A 19199-nucleotide genomic window follows, 5' to 3' on the forward strand; every position below is an offset into this window, starting at 1 on the left:
TAAAGACCAAGTTTACATAATTCCAGTGCACAGAACTGAACAAAATCCAGGTTGGCCCCAAATATCATGAAAATTAAGCTGCCGTAAAAAATAAAATGTGCACCTTTACAAAATGATTACTCTATGCAGACAGCGGCATTAAGTGTGACTGCCTTCAGGGCACAATTTGGTATCTGAGGAATCTGAAGCAGGGGCTGTTCCTTCCCAACCATCACAAAAGTTAAGCTCCTCAATTGAAAGAAAAGCCACTTTGCCTTTATAGGGTGTCACTTCCTAGTTCGTCTTCATTAACATTTTTGAGTGTTCTCCCCTGCCCAGCCCTCCTCCCCGCCGCTGTCCCCCAGTGATTAGAGTAGAAAAATACTGCGGGAAAGTGCTTTGCACATGTGACTTCCTTGTAGTTCAGGGGTGTTACTCAATTAGACTAAAGGGCCGTTTGGATTCAAAAGCACCTCTGTGGCCTCACCATGGGATCTATGCAAGTTAAAAGCATAATACAGACTAGATTTTTAAAGTGGTTCGTGCAAGTGGTGTGAGCCAGCCTAAACACCTCAGATTTCACTGGGGCTTTCCCTACTGAGATGTTTTTAAAAAAATAGGCCGAAATGCTACATAATATAGCACACATTTCAGGAGACATTCGCTGAACAGCCCAGGTAGTTGGACTCTTTTCTGTAGAGGAACGTATGAAACATTTTTTTAAAAATCAGATGCCAATTTACCAATAGTACACAGAAGCATTTCACTGCAGTGAACCGTGGATGTGCCCATCCGACAATTGTGTGCCCCATAGAAACAATAGGTGGACAGAGGATAACTATATTCATGCTATATCGTCACTGGAGCAGGGCCTTAGATTATCCAAAAAAGTCAATATAAATGACACCATCTTCAAGGGCTTTGGAATGGCTAGATCTTGGACTGCACCTTGTGGTTTAGGTTTGATTTGAGTTTTTCCTGCAAGGTACCATTTCAAGCACTTCAAATTTATTTTTTTTAAATAAGGTTGAAAATGATGCAGCATTAGCAACATTGTATTGTGCTGGAGTCCGCAAGGAACATCAGCTGGCAGTTCAATAACGTACAATTCTTTAAAAAAACAAAACTATATTTGTTTTCAGACATGACACCCTTGTAATTCTATTTTCCACGTAATAATGGTGCTTTATATGGCATTTTTGGGCACCTTTTTGAGCTCAAAAGAATGGGTTGTTCTCTTTATAAATTGTCGTATTCTAACTGGATAGCTGCAGAAATCTAATACCATTTGACTTTTGAAGAACAAAGTGCATGTTTATATGTATAAATTCCAGGGCACTGGTTTCTTCTCAATACTTTCCTTTTTATTGTATTTCGTGTGTGGGAGTGAAGGGTCGTTTAGGCCCCCCTCACACATTCAGCACAATGTGGACCACTTTCTCGCACAATAGCGGGGGACGTTTCCATTGCCTGTGTCTTAAGCGGGCTGTTGTGAGGGACACTTGGCGTCCATTTTGTGTGCCCTCGGCTCCATCTTTGGACTAGGCCTCACTGCAACAATACAAAAAGGCTTCTCTCCCCTTTTGCTGCGCACGCCGCGCTCATGCCCCCCACCTTTTCTCACTCTGTCTGGTAGCTTCACAGCTCCATTTCTCACAGATGCGCCGGGGACAATTGAAACAAATATACTAATGTAACATCTCACTTTTCCTCTGAGATCACTGTCCTGTGTGTGAACAGGCTCGAACCATTCCTTGTAGCTCATCCATCTCCACAAACCTGCCTGTGCCCTCTTACCCCCGATGTTGGAAAATGACTGCCAATGTAACCCTGTGCCCTCCTAAGGTATTCTCTTGATGTACCAGAAGTGTGACCCTGCTTATAGTAATGATCATTGTTTATTAAATATCTAATGGTAGTTTATCATGTTAGCTTAGTTAGTGTCCACCCTACCTCACTGCGACCTCACCCCTCCCGGACGCTGGCAGCCGGATCACGTGATGTTCACCCTCCTGCCAACTAGGATACATATGTATCTTAAGTGTCCAGCCAATCCTGCACTAGTTTAGTACCCTATGTTAACTGACGCAGATTTGATTTATATGTTCATCATTTTGTAATGTTGGCCAGAGCGCTCTCGGGGCAGCAGAGTTCTCTGGATGCCGATTCTTAATAAAGAAAAACTTAACTCTTGCAACCTGTTCTCAGTCTCATTCACCATTGGGGTGTGTCATATTCATTTGTAGTCGCATGTGTAAGACTGGGAGTGAGCCTCATCCGTGGAATCAAGGCAAAAACAAAATTTAAAAAGCCATCCAAATAAGGCTCGCCCATTCAGTGTAGCAAGGGATATGCGTGACGTGTTTCGTGGCTTTCTAGCCGCTTTTTCACAATAAATGCATACTGAAAAAGGTGCCTGTTAAATTGTCCATTGCATGAAGGGATTTAGAGGTAGAAAGGGGACGGATTACTCTTTCTCTAAGATTTTACTTGTTTTAGTTTTTTTCGTGTTAGCCATCTTTACTTGGTTATAATCAGCATGCCTCGTTATTTATGATGCTCATTATTATACTGTGCAGTACATGGATTAAACAACCAGTGTTGAAACGATCAGTGATTGTCCATGGAAATAAATGTGCATTTGTAACGTATGTTAGTAAAATACATGTGCATATTAACTTCATGTTCTCTGATTGGGATACATATTGTTAGCTGCAGTGTAGCATGGTTGACATAAAGTGCATAGTGCTTGTTTTCCCATTAATAAGGTGTCATAGTGCAAAAGCAGCATATTTTTTCTGTAGAAAGCCATAGTGCATTAGCAACATATGCCATGGTGCATTAGCAGCATCATTTTCTACAAAGTACTATGGTCCATTAACAGCATATCTCATTTGGATTCACCAATGAGATTACCTTAAAGCGAATAATGCATTCATGATCTAAACCAGCATTTTTCTCTCTTGTTAAAGTGCTATAGTGCATTAGCAGCATTGAATCAACTTTGCCTAACTTATTGCATAGTGCTAGCAGCCTATCCCATGGAACACAATTTTTAAAATGCTAAGTGCAATAGTAACACATTACCCATCCATCTAAATACATATCTAAAAGCAAACCGCTCGATTATCCGTTTCTTTGACTCCATAATTACTAATCGCATGATTCTGGTTGCAGCTCTCATAAAATTGTGCCTGAACGACCCGTACAGTCTTTAAATATTAACATCCTCTATCATATACATTGAGGATCACTTTATCTTCCCTTTCATTATTGAACCTTCAACAAGCACTGTGATCTATATAATTAAAAACATCTTAAAGAGAAATGACAATCACCAATAAAAACAACAAAAATAGTTAAATAATGATCATAGCAAACCAGCATTTTCTAACCACTATTTGTTGGCGGTGCTGCTTTTGACATTCAGAACTTAACCTCATACAAAACATTGGACAATAATCATGGCTTGACTTATTGACCCAGAAACGTGTATAATTCTTTGTCAATGTTGTGACCATTTGGTTTTTTACTTTCAAAGTCCAGAATAAAACGGCTTTCTTTTTGTCGTAACATACGCTCTCTAATCGCCGCCCCGTGGACCAATTGCATTCTTATGAATGCCAACGAACCCAGAACTTTCCATATTGTTACTGTGGCATTCCATAAAATGTTTGGCCATTGGGTAATTGGCGTCATTATGTATGATAGCTAGTATGTGCTGTTGGATCCGGATCTTCAATTTGCACTTAGTGCTCCCAATATACAATTTCTGAAATGAGCATTTCAAAACATATACAACATACTCAGTTTTACATGTTCTGTCTAGTATTGAGATAGTGTTACCCAATATTGGATGTTCGAGTGTTGCACAGTATCTGGCATATTTGCAAATATTACATTTTGTACACTTGACAAAGCCTTTTCTTTGGTTTCCAAGCCAACTTTCTGTGTTTTTATTTTCTTCTTTGACCATATAACTCTGTACCAATGTGTCTTTGATGGAGCGATTTCTTCTGAAACAGATTTCAGGATTTGTCTTTAAACTGCAAAGAAGATCTTTATCTGCTAATAGGATCTTCCAATGTCTTTGCATTATTCTTCTGATCGTGAGGGCTTGTTTGTCAAAGGTTCAGATCAGGCGTGTACTGTATCTGTTTCGAACTTGAGCCTCTGAGCCAAGTTGTTGCCGGTGGAGTATCTCCCTTTAGCGCACCATTTAGCGTCACATAATTTCTACTTGCCATTAACTGCTCCCATTGTAGTTCATCTGCTGCAACCTGAGTTTTATCCGTTGCCATTAAATGAAGATTTAGATCTCCTATAATTAAAGTATGATTGACGGATGAATCAAGGGATATTTCATCTAGTGTGGAACTAAGGTGTTCAAAAAATTCTTTTGACTCTAAATTAGCTTGACCCCAATATATATTTATGATAACAATAATCAGTTTATTTCTCTGAAGTTTAAGCTTCTGTATATATGGGGTGTACAAAGTGTGGGCACTGCTCTTAAAGTTCATAGATTTCTTAACGGCTATCAACAGGCCCGCCATAGGACGACCACTCGTATTGCATATCGCCGGGACCATAGATATGTCTAATGCATCCCATATCGGAGCCTCCACTAGCCATGTTTCCTGTAACACAATGTCGTCGCAGGTGCCCAGCTCATTCTCCTTAGAGTTGATACGATGCCTGCGACCCCTTGTATTCCATGAGACCAGACACACCCTCTCCTTTGGCAAGAATGGTTATAGTCCTCTATCGTGACTCGAATGATTCCAAGGAGTTGATTTGCCATTATGAGATGCATTCTGGGTGTACTTTGTTGAATTATATATTCTCATGCTTGGTGACTCTTGTTGAATATGATCGCAGGAGTTTACCAAGGTATCTTGGGTCAAGGCAAATCCAAGGTTAAATGATGATCAGGCTTCCCATATGATATTGGCGATCACTCCCGATTTAAAAAAAATTCTTGCCTCAGTCAGTTTTTGATCATCAATGAATTCAACTAATTTGATGTCTGTGGAAGTTAGACCCGCCAAACTTAGTACGTCTCTGCAGATGTTCAAAATACTTGATCGATTGAGATCGTACTGACCATAAGGATGGTCTCTGCATCTAATTCGAAATCAATGACAGTTTTTGAATTGCACGGGTTTGTTCCGCAACAGCCCGCTCCCCACATTTCTTGACATGTTGCTTAAGGTTTTTGTGGAATTATTCACACTCAAAGAATTGCTAAATTGGTTATTTCCTGGTTGTACATAACTTAGGCCATTAAGTAAGGGAGTTAAAAGTGAACTGGGCATCACTGGGCTGATTTTTCAGGATTTGACAGGGATAAAGATTGGGAGGTACCAATATATTGCGCAATTGAGTTTTTTATATTTCTTCCCTCAATTGCTGCAAATTTGGGGCTGGTGTGACCTCTGTTGGGATATGTTTTAACATATTTGAATTCGCAGAATTTTAAGAATCTTCCCTCTTTGTGAATGTACCAACCCTTCCTGACAGTTAATAGAAACAGGAAAGGTTTGATTTTTACTGTTTAAGGGTGGCAGGGTTTGACTGTCTCCCATATATTGTGCAATTGAATTTTGTATTTCTTCTCAACAGCTGGATATTTGGAATGGTATCTGCTGGATTGGGTTCTATGTGCCAATCGACCTTCAGAAACCTGCGACACTGGTTGACGAGGCACCCTCTTAATATTCACCAGATCATCCAGCGGTTGATAATCCGTAACTGCACTGCCAACAATCCTAGTTTGGCAATCATCGCGGATCGACTTACTCACAGATGGCAAGAACGACGTTTTCAGTCTGGTTGGATTAGTCAATAGTTTAATAAATCTCCGTGTCTTAGATTTTTGAGCGCCAAGTTGGGATGCCTTGGCAACACAGATTTTTCTTTTTCCTTCTTTGGGTGGATTATTCGCCAAAATAGGCGATGTAAACTTCGTAAACACAGCAAATGGATTATGGGTCAAATTTGAATCGGCATCGCTGCATGCTGATGGCACTTGGACCAGGTGCACCACATTAGGGGCCACTACTGACTCCGCAGTTATAGTCATTGAGTGCTCAATCATGAGCAATGGATCCACGATGATTGCATTAACCAGCTGCTGGTCATGAAGGACCTTGTCCTTCTGAGGTATTTTATCTTTATCCAGATTAATATTGGATATTACCAGTGGGGGCTTTTGTGTTAGTGTTACTAAGGACATCATTGATTGTGTGCTTCACACAAGCACTTCGTTGTCATACAGTCCTTCAACACTTGAAACAATATGTCGTATTCATTTGTTATTTTTTGGTCTAGTACTTCATATAGCCGCGCCACTGTAAGAAGGGCGGTATTCATTGCACTAAGAGTTGTTAAGGGCTGGAGCCTCTGGAAAAGAAAATCGCTGAGAGTTTGTCTTGAATAAAAAATTGACGGTCACCGGCCAGCTCGGTAAATTTCGAGCGGCGAGGCATAGGAGCTATGTATTTGAGGAATGCATATCAGACTTGTGAAACAAAATTGGTGATTTGGAAGGGTCAAGTGGGGCTTCGGGAGTTTCAATGGACTGTTTTAACAGCTTGGTAGCCTCAGGAGTTAACGGATAGTGAATAGCTGACTCTTCTTGTAGTCGAATCAAATCGCCTGTGTTTGAGCATATATACAAAATGTCCTCTGAATCGTGACATGTTATTGGATGTATTCATAAATTCAATGTAATCATTAACATCACACAGGCCTCTAGATAAGGTGCGTACTAGGCCTTTTTACGCATGAAACTCTTGTAAATACAACAGCTTTATTATTTTACTGAGTACATTTACACACACATTTAGAGCAGAGGGCAGTGCAAAGGTCAGTTTAATTGACAGAAACCAGAAGGCTTCTTTTGATTTTTTTTTCTACATGGATGTAATTGCAAGTCATGGGCCTCTGAAACAGAATGTATTTAACAGGAGTGATAAACAGTGTATGCTGTGTTGCAGCTCATGGAGCAAACGGAAGCACTGTGCATATTTATTTTCCTAGCATTTTAGAATTGTAAAATTAATAAGATGGAAAACTAAGTTGAACTTGAGAATTAATATTTTGAACAAATTATGCTTTTTTTCTTCCAGTGAAAGCAAACCAGTATTGCACAATTGTATTTTTCAGAGTTCCTATGCTGTGTGCATAATCATGCAAAAGCAGATAATGTTTACACTTATAATTTAATCTACACTCTAATTATAAAAACAGTGTGTAAAATGATGACTATGCACAGTCTAGTTTACATCCATTCAACCTTGCAGTCAATGAGGTACATTACTATAAATGGTTAGTGGCAGCAGAGTCTTTGTTCAAGGGTGGGTGATTTTCATTACACCAATCACAGGTGTTCTAGCCTCTCAAATCTTCAAGACTACAATTAAAACATCGAAAACCTGACTCTCCAGGAAGTGCAAGCACTGTTCAAAAACAAACAAATGAAAGTTACAATTGTAATTGAAATACAAACTCAGCAAAACCAGTCCCTGTGATAATCCAGATAGGTATTTAACTTTATGTAGCGCTTCATGCATGGTTCATCCAACATCTAGGCACTTTGATTATTATACCTTAGTCGATAGTTAACCAACCTCTGAACAATGTTAGTCATTAAGATAGCTCAGCCGGCTGAGCACTCGTTGCTGCGATCTATGTGTGATATGTAGGTTGCAGGTACGAATCCCGGCAAGGCCAACTCGGCCTTTCATCCTTTCAAGGTCGATAAAGGAGTACTTCGGCTTGGTGATAATAGTGATCGATATGTTCTATGTACAGTGCTTTGCCAAAAGCGCTATATAAATAACCATTTCACCATGAGATTAGATATAGAATTTAGCATGGAGTCCTTGCCTCTCTGCACTGTTAAATCATAACATTGGCATACCATTAGGTAGTATTAGCTCCAGGAAATGAGGAATTTCATTAAACATCAAAAGACAATTCTGCTATCGAACCTCAAAACATACAATACTATTCATGCTTACTTTACTATGAAATTGGCTAGGTTTGTGTGTTTTTAACATTTAAATCTATACAGGAGAGATCAAATGTCAGACAGAGAAATAATGAGAGGTGTATTCTGTCACAATGCAGAAAGCTGCCGCATAGTAATGATTTCCATATAGTTTTTGCACACGTCGACTGGATGTCACATACATTTTACTCTCTTGCACGGGAGAAAAGTCATTTTTACTCTCTTAAAATCACATTTACTCTCAAAGTTTAAAATTAGGGAGTAAAATACTCCCACCTCAAATTCTTATCTGTGGCACTGACGTCACCAGCAACTGTAAGCAAGTCTTATGCTTTACGCAATTCATGTTGGGCTTGAATGGAGCAAACTGGGGGGAATTTCTTTTTAACAGCGGTTCACTAGCACGACTGGGTTCATTCTGAGGGATTCCATTCAACTGGAAGCCCTGCATAAATATGACTTCCCCAGAGAACACTGCAGATTCCAACACTGAATCGGATATTTCCTTCGTTCGAGATGGGATGACAACATCTTGCATTTTACAATTCACCACTGGAACAGCCAAAGTAGTGTCTAAACTGGCGTTCATGGAGGAAACTTTCGCAGCTGGGGCAGGGACCTCTTCAATAGAAATACTACCAACCTCTTGCATTTCACAATTCACCACTGGAACAGCCATAGTATCTAAACTGGCGTTCACGGCGGGAACTTTCACAACTGGGGCAAGGACCTTTTCAGTCAAAATACTATCAGCCTGCGCAGGTTGTTTGGGCTCCGGGGTACAAAAGGGTTGTATATCAGCTGTTAAACACAAAGAGCGAAGCGACTTTTTTTTTGGATACACGAGATTTGGGGATCAGTTTGAGGAGGATTTTGTTTTTTTCCAGAAGCAATGCATCATTAGGCTCAGCCTCAGGGGACAATACACGTGGGCATACCAGTTTTTAAAGTATATGCATTGGTAGACCTGATTACGGGTCTAATTATACAAAACAAGTCAGTGACCAGAAAAAAGCACAATGAACTAAACAATTTTAAGAAGAAAATTAAACAAATAATCAAAATACCGTGCTACCTCCACCTCCCGCTCTCACGCGAGACAGCAACTCACTGAAGCAACTGCACTTCTGCAGATGTGCATGCGCGCGGATGCGTGCGCACAGTGATTATATGGAATTCTGGGAGAGAGGGAGGAGTAAGAGCTAAAAGAGAATGGAGAAAAAAAAACATAAATCCGTATGAGTGGCTAGACTGATTAGCAGTGCCTACCAGTTCTTAGCTGTGATTCCCAACAAGACGTCCCACTTGAACAAAATTGTTCCTACCGCTCCAATCACAATCCTGCAGCTGGAAAATGTTACGAGTCCACAAAGCAAGTCCGAACAGGGAACCAGCGAGACAGCAACTCACTTAAGCAACTCCACTTCTGCAAGGAATGATTTTATTTTTTCCTCTAATTCTTTAATCTGATTATTGTTGATCCTTTCATAACATTTTTCATTGTTTAGCTGTTTGTATGCCTCCTTTACGTAGTCCTTTTTTTATTTTGTAGGACGCTATTTCGTCCTTTATCAGAGGGTTTAATAATGCAATCTGTCAATTCTTGGAATTCTTTGAGTGCTTTTCTGTCTTTTACTGACATATTATCTTTAAATCTTTGTCCTTTTTGCGCATATCTTTTAAATCTTCAATCACGAGGCTTTGGAACGCCTCAATACTGCTCCCCATATTAGATATGGGATTGAACTTAGATTTTAGTTAAGTTTACTTTTTTCAGCCCAATCCATACTGATATTAAGTTCCGTCAGATTGACTGGTTCTTGTTCCATGCCCACAGCCAGTCCTTTTTCCTATTCAATCAGGTCTGACAGTATGCTCAATTCACCAATCTTAATTTCCGTCCTTCCTGTTACTTCTTGGATAGGCTGCATGATTTGTTCATTAGTTGCGAAGAATTTCTTTAAGCGTATTTTGCGTATGAACTGGTCAAAATCTATTCGAGTTTGCACATAATCATTATTCGCTCTGGGGTAGAAATTAAGGCCCAAACGTAACATTTTTTGTTGGTGAGCGGTGAGGAGATGCTCTGAAAGGTTGATGATCTTCAGTTTGTTGTCGTCAGCTTGATTTTCTTCTATTTCCCAGAGTGCAACAATCTGGCCGTGGTATTGTTTGTGGTATTTATTGCCACTCTGCACCCTCCTTGATTTTTCCAGCTCCCTCTGCCTCTTCCCCCGAATTTGGGTACCTCCTCTTGTTTTTTTTTGTTGCCATCCTGGCGTAATAGACTCATCTCTTCTTAATAAAATTCAGACAGATTTTCGGTTCTTCGTTGTCACTGCCTGTGATATCTGATTCCAATGTCGATGAATTATCACATAGCTCTCTCTCTCCTACTTCTACTGATGTCGTGGGTTTCTTGCTCACCTTCTGTCTCATTTGGTCAAACCTTCTGGCAAAGGTATAAACCCTGCCTTGCTCATAGCCTTCCTTATCTTGTAGGAATTCCTCTGTTTTCTTTGTTTTAGCTCTTCATAGTTAACAAGGTTTTTCTGTGTTCACACTCCGGTATCTGTTTCAGTTTGTCTTCCACCTCTTTAATTTTCTCCAGTATTTTTATCCTGTCGCTGCCAGCATACTTCACCAATAAGTGTAAAAAGGATTGCTCTATATGTATATGTATGTATATATTACACGGCCACTACTGTGGTAGTTATGGTTAAGTTGCTGTTGCCATAGGAAGAGCACTTTTGGAGCAGCTTATAACTCCGCTGCCCCTGGACGTATCCTCACCAAACTTTGCAACAAAAAAAAATATGGGCCACTTTGAATTTTTTTCCAAAGTTTGGTGAGGTTTGGTCCGGGGGGGGGGGGGGGGGGGGTGTAGGACGCAAAGTTATGGGGTTAAAGTTTTACTTTAAAATGACCAAAAAGTAGGTGTCAAAAAATTAGTGATGTCTGTCCGCTTCGCGGCCACACTTCCCTGTTCGCTCCACGGACAAGACACCGATTGGCTAAGGGGCTGGCGTCATGACCGCGGACACGTTTGCTGCAGCGAGACGTGTTCTGCGTCAGATTGTTTGGATGCGCCCGACATCTTGGATGCGCCGACAGCAGAGCCGGTACCAGTGCCAACAAGCAATTTCGCAAACTAGTTTGCTTTGTCAAAGTGCTTGGGGAGGTTTGGACAGTAAGACATGGATGAAAAACTGCATTTGTTGTGGGGGTAGGTGTTCATGATGTATTTTCTATGGCCGCCTTGTTCGGGATGTTTGTACGTACAGAAAATTAGGGTGCTAATAAGGGTAGTATTTGTCCGTGCTGTGCACAGGGAACTTGAAATTGTTCTAAGGACACTTGTGCTGTTAGCGAACATTGAAATTGACTATAGGGATGTCACGGTATTAGTTTTGACAGTACAATAACCTTCTTGCCAAATGACGGTATAGCAGGTGGAGTTAACTAATCTTAACCAATATTTTCTAAAAGGTCATACATTGTCAGATTTATCATCACAAACAAAACCAGGCACCCAGGGCCAGAATTGGGCTTTTCAATATACTTTCCACTGAAATGCCACCCCTTGCTTCCACCAAACTCAAACACATGTGTGGAGAGGAGGAGGGGCGGGGGGAGCCCTGCTGCGACTGGCAAAGCAAACTGAATGGCTTTTTTTAAGTGGTCATTTAGGCTTTTAGCCCCCCCACTGGCTACTGGTGAACATATTGCCATTTTGATAACCTGCATGCCACAGATCAATGGAGTCTGATGGTAGTATACGCTTGTGCGCATACACACAAACACGCACTCTCTCTTTACGTTACAGCCTTTAGTTTACTTGCGGGCCAATTGATGTTCAGTAATCACGGACATGTTACACCTTGGTATGGCAGCAGGGAATACCCACAGAGATGAGTAAATTTCGCAGTGTGACTTATTATATGTAAATTCAATGATGGAACCAGGGAAATCCTCCATTGTCATATGTTGAGAAAACTTTATCCATTATAAATATATAAACCTCAAAGCCGCCAACCCAAAATAAACCCTTTTCCTACTTGGCACTGTATTTATTCTTCCTATTGCTAACCTATTGATTTTGTCAGGCACGTGTGGTTTATGGAATGGCATTTAAAAATGGCTCCAACTGAAACTACTTGGCAGACGGCACATCCAACACTGCAAGACCAAGACTGCAAGACCAAGACTGCACAGCACTTGCTTACTGCAGCCTTTCTAAATCAGATTGAAAAGCACACTTAACGGTATGAACGGTATACCGGTATAAACAATGTGACGGTTATTATTGTTCAATTAAGTGGTTCACGATATCTTTAACGGTATACCGTAATACCGTTACATCGCTAATTGACTACATGCCGTATTTACATTACTTTTTTCTATGGGTATGCCATTCATTCGTACGCCACCATGGGTGTGACATGCTGCGGTGGTTGTGGCCAGGGCCTAGAGTCTTGGTTGCATGGCCGTAGGCCGACGGCCATACTTCCAAGACTCTAGGCCCTGGTCACAACCACTGCAGCATGTCACACCCATGGATACACCTGTAGTATTGATAATCGATTAGCTCTTTGTGGGGAGTGTGTACAGTCTTGGGTGCATAGCCAAAGGCCATGCACCCAAGAACAAACTTATAAGCTTTAAATTTATAAGCCAACATGCATTGGGTGTGGGCAGGAGTTAGCCTTTTCGGTGCATGGCTGATGGCCACACACCAAAGAGTCTAGACCCTGCCTACAAGCATTGCAGGACATCACATTCATACATCACAGCCATAAATTTGATTATGTATCTGGTAGGTGCGGCCAGGTCCTGGAGTCCTGAGTACGAATTCAGTACATAGTCCAGTTACAATGTTTCATTGTATGGGTGTGTTAATGATGTGCTGGTTGTCGCCAGGGCCTAGAGTCTTGGCGCATGCCCGTAGCCCATACTTCCAACACTCTAGGCCCTGGGCACAACCACCGCTGCATGTCACTGCAATGGATACACCTGTAGTATTGCTTATGGATTAGGTGGTTGTGGAGAGTGTGTACAGACTTGGGTGCATGGCCAAAGGCCATGCACCCCACAACAAAGTTCAAAGCACTAGAGTTATAAGCTACTGCACACTCACACATTGCAATATCTACAGACAAACAAATCAGAGTCTATACTTTGGCCTCATCCACGGCAACATACCACAACTATACCTTACATCTGTAGTATCGCCCGGTGTCCAGTCATTTGGTCGACTGAAAACTGGTCGAATGACATTTGGTCGACGCAATTTGGTCAAAAACCAAATGGTCGATTTTTTTATTTATTTATATATTTATTTTTCGGGTTTTCGTTTTTTAAAAAAGATTTTTTAGAGAAAAAAGGGGGTTGGGGGGGGCCCCAAAAAAATAAAAAAAAGGGGTGAAAATATAAAAAAAAAAAAATTCGACCATTTGTCTGGTCGACCAATTTTTTTCGACCAAATGTCTGGTAACCGTATCGCCCATCACTCAGGTGGCTGTCGGGAGGGCCTGCAGTCATCTTTGTACGCAGTGTAATTACACACACCAATAGGTGTCACATGGTGTGGTAGTTGTGGCCAGGACGTATAGTATTTGGTGCATGGTCGAAGGCCATGCACCAAAGAACAAAGTTATAAGCACTGCAGTTGTAAGCCACTATGGATTTTATATACTGCATACCCATACATTAAAAAAATCTATGGCCTTACACCCAAGTCTGTAGCCTGTGGCCACAACTACTGCAGCACATCGCAGGTATAGGTACACTAGTACTATGAAACATCATTCCGGTGGTTGTGGGGAGGGCGTAGCGTTTTGGGAGTATGGCCGAAGGCCATACTCCCAAAACCAACTTTATATGTAGTAAAATTAGAAGCCGCAATGGGTGTGATATGCTGTGGTGGTTCTGGCCAGGACCCAGATTCTTGGGTGCATGGCTAAAGCCCATGCACCCAAGACTGAAGTCCTAGGCAGTGAGGTTATAAGTGAACATGGGGTGTTGTGTGGTGCGGTAATTGTGTGCACGTTCTACCATCTTGCGTGCATGGCTGCAGACCATGCACCCAAGAGTAAACTTATAAGTATTCAAATTACAAGCACCATAGTTTTCATATGCAGCGATGGTTGTGGGTAGGACCTATAGTCTTGGTTGCTTGGCCGTATGGTGTAGGTGGTAGGTTATACAACGAAGATGCTAGGGCCAGCCTACAGCCGCTGCAGCATATTAGTGCCATAGATTACACGTGTAGATTTGCATATGTATGTGATGACAGTAATATACTTACTGTTTACTTTGTTCACAATCCATATGTTTTACATGAGTTTAGTACTTGGCAAAACTATCCTTTTTTAATTTCTGTGATAAAAGAAAAAAGCATGTTAGTGTTTGTATTTTATGAAGACTTAATACATTGTATAATACACAGTTTAGCTTTTTTTTTTACCCTCATATTTAGTTTACAAACCAGTGTACTGTGCATTTTGCTCAGTTTGTGTTTTTCAAATCCTTAGGTCGGGGGGGAAAAAATCCTTGTCGGGTGGGGGAAAAAAACCCTAATTTGCTATGCTACACAATTTCTTTTCTTTGAGTGTTTCCTCCTTCTTTCTGATTAATGTTATGTTTGTTGCCTTGCTGTCGATTTTTAACAGTTATATATCTGTTGGCGTATTGTAACTGTTAGTAGTCTTTCACTTAATTTTTTTGGTAATGTTGAAGTACACATTAGTTATTAAATTTTGGCTTTAAGAAGATTAAATACACATTTGTAAGATTAGCTGGCAACTCTGCTTTAGACTAATGGTGCTATCATTACATTCAAATCATCCACATTTCTTTTTAATGTTTGCAGTGTAGTGACCTGCATTGGTTGTAGCTCCTGCATGGTAGATTATACCTATTGTTGTAAAGGTTTTCTTTCCAAGTGACACTTGACCGTGTGAATCCAGTCAGCTTGCAGTTGTTTTTGGTACCATCTGCATTATAACGTAGAACCATAAGTATTATGTAGTTACTATGTGTTTATATCAGTAAGGTGGAGCGATTGTCTGAATTGCACATAGTACATAATCTGCCATGGTTTGCATTCTGTACAAGTTGCTGAAATGCAATGTATTCACAATTAGGTATGGATACATACACAAATCGCTCATTTGGAATTTGTTCCTGTATCACATTGCTACAGAGTGCATGTATGTTTCCACATGTATGAAATCTGGAAGATTTCATTTATATGTATGCTTTTGTTTTCCAGTACTTGTAGTAAGTACATTAGAAATTCTTGTCAGGATTGTTTGTTGCATTTCGATGAAGGACTAACATTTGCAAACGTAATTGGTCTGTACTGTGTAAGTAAATATTGTTAACAATTGGTATCAATTGAAATAGAAAATTCATTGCTACATTTGCATAGCAACTTACACCAGTTTCATTTGAAAATCTGAATGGACTAGCTAGTTCTTTATCTGAGTGCATTTTTCGGCCTTTCTGTTCCTTCTTTGCAGAAGTACCTGGTTTACATTGCCTAATAGGTTCTTCTTTGCTTGTGGTAATTGATGAAGCTTTAGCTTTTGTTTTCTTTGAAGGATTTGCTGTCAGATTCTGTTGCATTTCTGTTTGAATTAGTTTTCTTTTACCACGTTTTACTTTTTCTGGAACAGGATATTGTTTCAGATGTGGGGTGCACAGTGAATGCAGTCTATTGTATTCTAAAATGCAAGGAATATCAGCGTTCACTTTACTTGCATCAAAGTTCATTAGAAACAGACCGTCAAGTGTACATAAGCGTGATAATGCTACGTAGCTCATGCCTTCTTTAAAGACTGTTTCCTATATCTATCAATGGTTTGTCTAGGGTAAGACCTTGGGATTTATGAATGGTCACTGCATATGCAAGAGTTAGAGAAAATTGCTCTCTACGTACATACATGTCTTTGAAGAGAAGGAATCGAGCAGTTGAGTGCCCTATCCTTTTCACTTTTGAAAGTTTGTCAAAGCGAATATTGACAAACTGTTGTTGTCACGTGGGTATGATTGAAAGCAAACAACTGTACCCAGTTCCCCATCAACTAGCCCTTGCTCCACGTCAAGGTTACATTTAAGCATTACTCAAAAATTTAAGGATAATTTTAATATTTTTTCCAACCCAGCTGTGTTGGAGATTGAATTTGCTAAGCTTATTTAGTCTTGTTGTTGCTTGCTCACACATGGGTAGTGTCATACCATGTACGTCTAGTTTGTCTGTGGCGCTAATTTCCATTATTGGTTGCATTTCTTTATTTAACATTGTTTCATTGAATTTGAAACAGCTTGCAAGAGTTGGCATTAAGGACATACAATAGACATTTTTGTGCGCTAATTGTTCCATAACATCAGTAGCACATGCATTATGGCCATAAAGTGCATGAATGTGCCGGTTTTTCAATATTGCCTGAGCTTCTTGCGATGGTACACCAACGCTAATACTTTTTAAGATGTTGCCATAAGTGAGATCTGAAGATTGCCGCATGTTTTCTGTTAATTCTCTGTATTGGAAATGTTGCCAAAGGTTGACATTTCCTATGCTGCCAACAGTTTTACGGCAGAGTTTGTGTCCTAAAGTTTTAAAAATAGGTTCACCTTTCACTGGTGTCAATTGTAGAAGATCTCCGAAAACGATAATGTGTTTCTCAGCAAAGATTTCTTCGTAGTTTGTTAAGTACTTGCAATCTGAGGTGAATCAAAGCCAACATTAGGTTGGAGACCATGCTCACTTCATCTATTAGTAGCATTTTCATTTGTTTTAATACTCTGCGTAGTTCCATTGCAGCTTCTGCAGAAAGTTTGTAATAGTCTAATTTGTTTTGGTGCTCTACTGGAAGGAGTAGTATTTGGTGTTAATTGACACCGCCTATGTTGTAGGCCGCTAAACCTGTGGGGGCAGTTACAACAGCTGACAGTTTGTTGTTTATCAATTATTGAAGGAACTTGCTGATGATTTTGATTAAGAATGTTTTTCCTGATTCAGCATTACCACTGACGTACAGCAGTATAGGTTTGTAATTTCGGCAGGTACAGTCTTTATTTTCGTGTTGTACACCATGCACAATTTGTTTTGTTACGTCTTCAAAAATGGTGCGCTGATCTTTAAGTTTTGCTTGTTGTACAGTTAAGTCTTCAATATCTTCTTGATACTGATACATGTTGTTTTCCACTTCTGTCATAGCTACTTCGGCCTCATTTGCTATTAGTGGCTGTCCTAGTGGTTCTTGGCTTCCTGTTACAGAAGGTTGACAACTGTCGAAAGAGTCCTTATCTAGTTGGGCCGGAAGTTCTTCTTCTTGTTGCTGCTCATTGTGTAACATTGTTTTGTACTGCGCAAAGTTCACATCGGTGATGGCGCTTTCATTTGCTTTGAAAGCATCTTCATAGCAGTCAGTTATCTAGTATCTCTTCCTCTTTTCTCCATGGTTTGAAAAGTTGTAGCAGAGACATGTAATCTAATTCTTTCTGTTGAGGAGTTTTTAATGACAATTTAACATGATTGATTAAGCTTCGTTTGGTAAGTTTCACTAAGCTGCCTTCACAATCGGTCACTCTATATCTCCCTTTGCTTTCATCGGCTTTTACAGTATCTTGGTATGCTAAGTTTTGAGCTATGTGGTATAGACCCATGCTTTCCAAAGTGCTATTCCTGTTTTTATAGTATGTGTCCAGTAAATTGTTTTTTAAAATGTCTTGGCTGTTGGGATCATTTCTGGCAATTGATTCTATGTCCTCATGTGATTTCAGAACTCTTTTTCTAGATTTAGCAGGACCAAGACTCAGCCATACTATGTTGTCTGATTTTCCATACAAAGCAGTACCGGTTAAACGATCTGCTTCATAGCCGCCACATTCTCTGAGTGAGCATTTTTATGCCTAGGCTGCACAATTTCTGCGACAGTGTTTTGTCTGATGCCAGGTCATCCCAGAGGTCTTGAAGCTCTGTTTTTTCTGCTTTTGTTAAGTAGGCTGTAACATATCGTGCAACAGCAGTAGAATTGTCTGCAATGTACTGCACATCTATGTTTGCATTCCATAAGAGGGCAATGATTGCATTGTAATCATTGATGTATTTTGATTCTTCTGTTCTTTTTACGTAATGCGTGTTCTTAGGTGATATACCTTTAACACTGTCAAATTGAAGACCTCAAGTTGTTTACTTGACCTGTTTCTGTAACTGGTCTAGGGAAACCAAAGCGGCATTTGGTGTCATATTTTCCTTTGTTTTTGTATTTACGACGACAATATTTGCCACATTTGTGTCTATGAAATTGTAAAATCTGCCCATGCAGATCACTGTGTCCATTGTGAAGGGATTTCACAAGTGACATATTTTTGGATGAGCTGCAAAACAGTGGCATCACTGTCGTGACCCAATTTAGGTGCACCTTTGATCCATAAAAGCATGCGAATATGTGGTTCTCCTCTTGCTTGATATTCTTTTCTCCAAAAGAAGTGTTGCACTTCACTGAGGGGAGGAACAGATTTATTGCAAATAAAGTGTAGCATAGCAATGAAACGATGATGACAATATCTTGACACATTAACTGGATCTAGAGAGCAAAGTTCTCCAGGTGTTAATATATCTATGTTGGTTTTGTTCTTTGCTATGCGTAGGAACTCATGTAAATCTTCCCATGCGTATTCTGCACAACTTAGTGTAACAAACCAAGTCGGTGGTCCAAGGTTTCTGATCATACAACGTACGTCTCCGTGCCGTCGGAACCAGTATTCTTTTGTACCACGCATGTTTGCAAACAAATTTGTTATACTTGATTATAAAACCTCATCTTTTTCCTGTACTGTTTCTATTAATTGCATAGCTGACATTTTTTGAAATTGGGTTACAGATTTCAAAATGTGTGCAACTCCGTAACATAGCGCTGCTAGTTCACTTTCAAAGAGTAGGTGGAATATGTATTCCACATTTTGTCTAAAACTGGGATCTTGCGAATACAATCGTAATGAGCGGTATTCTGATGCCGTAATCTGAGTGGGTCCATCATCATATCTTCCACCTTTGCCAGTAGGAAATAGCAGTGGAAAAGCATGTGCTTCTATACTTTTTTCCCATATACTCATTGGTGAACCTTTGGTTTGTCGCATTTGGTAAGTTTCTAGTGCATCATCTATGCTTTCATTGGAATGCAATGGATGAATT

At 40.1% G+C, this 19199-nt stretch overlaps 1 protein-coding gene across 8 annotated transcripts in view; it reads left to right on the top strand.

Moving 5' to 3' along the window:
* WNK1 (WNK lysine deficient protein kinase 1) overlaps window positions 1-19199 on the top strand; it is a 2404646-nt gene that overhangs the window by 175857 nt on the left and 2209590 nt on the right. The gene's annotated exons all lie outside the window — the stretch shown is intronic.

This window comes from Ambystoma mexicanum, chromosome 12, assembly GCF_040938575.1.
Source record: "Ambystoma mexicanum isolate Mex_15411 chromosome 12, UKY_AmexF1_1, whole genome shotgun sequence".
Lineage (NCBI taxonomy): Eukaryota > Metazoa > Chordata > Amphibia > Caudata > Ambystomatidae > Ambystoma > Ambystoma mexicanum.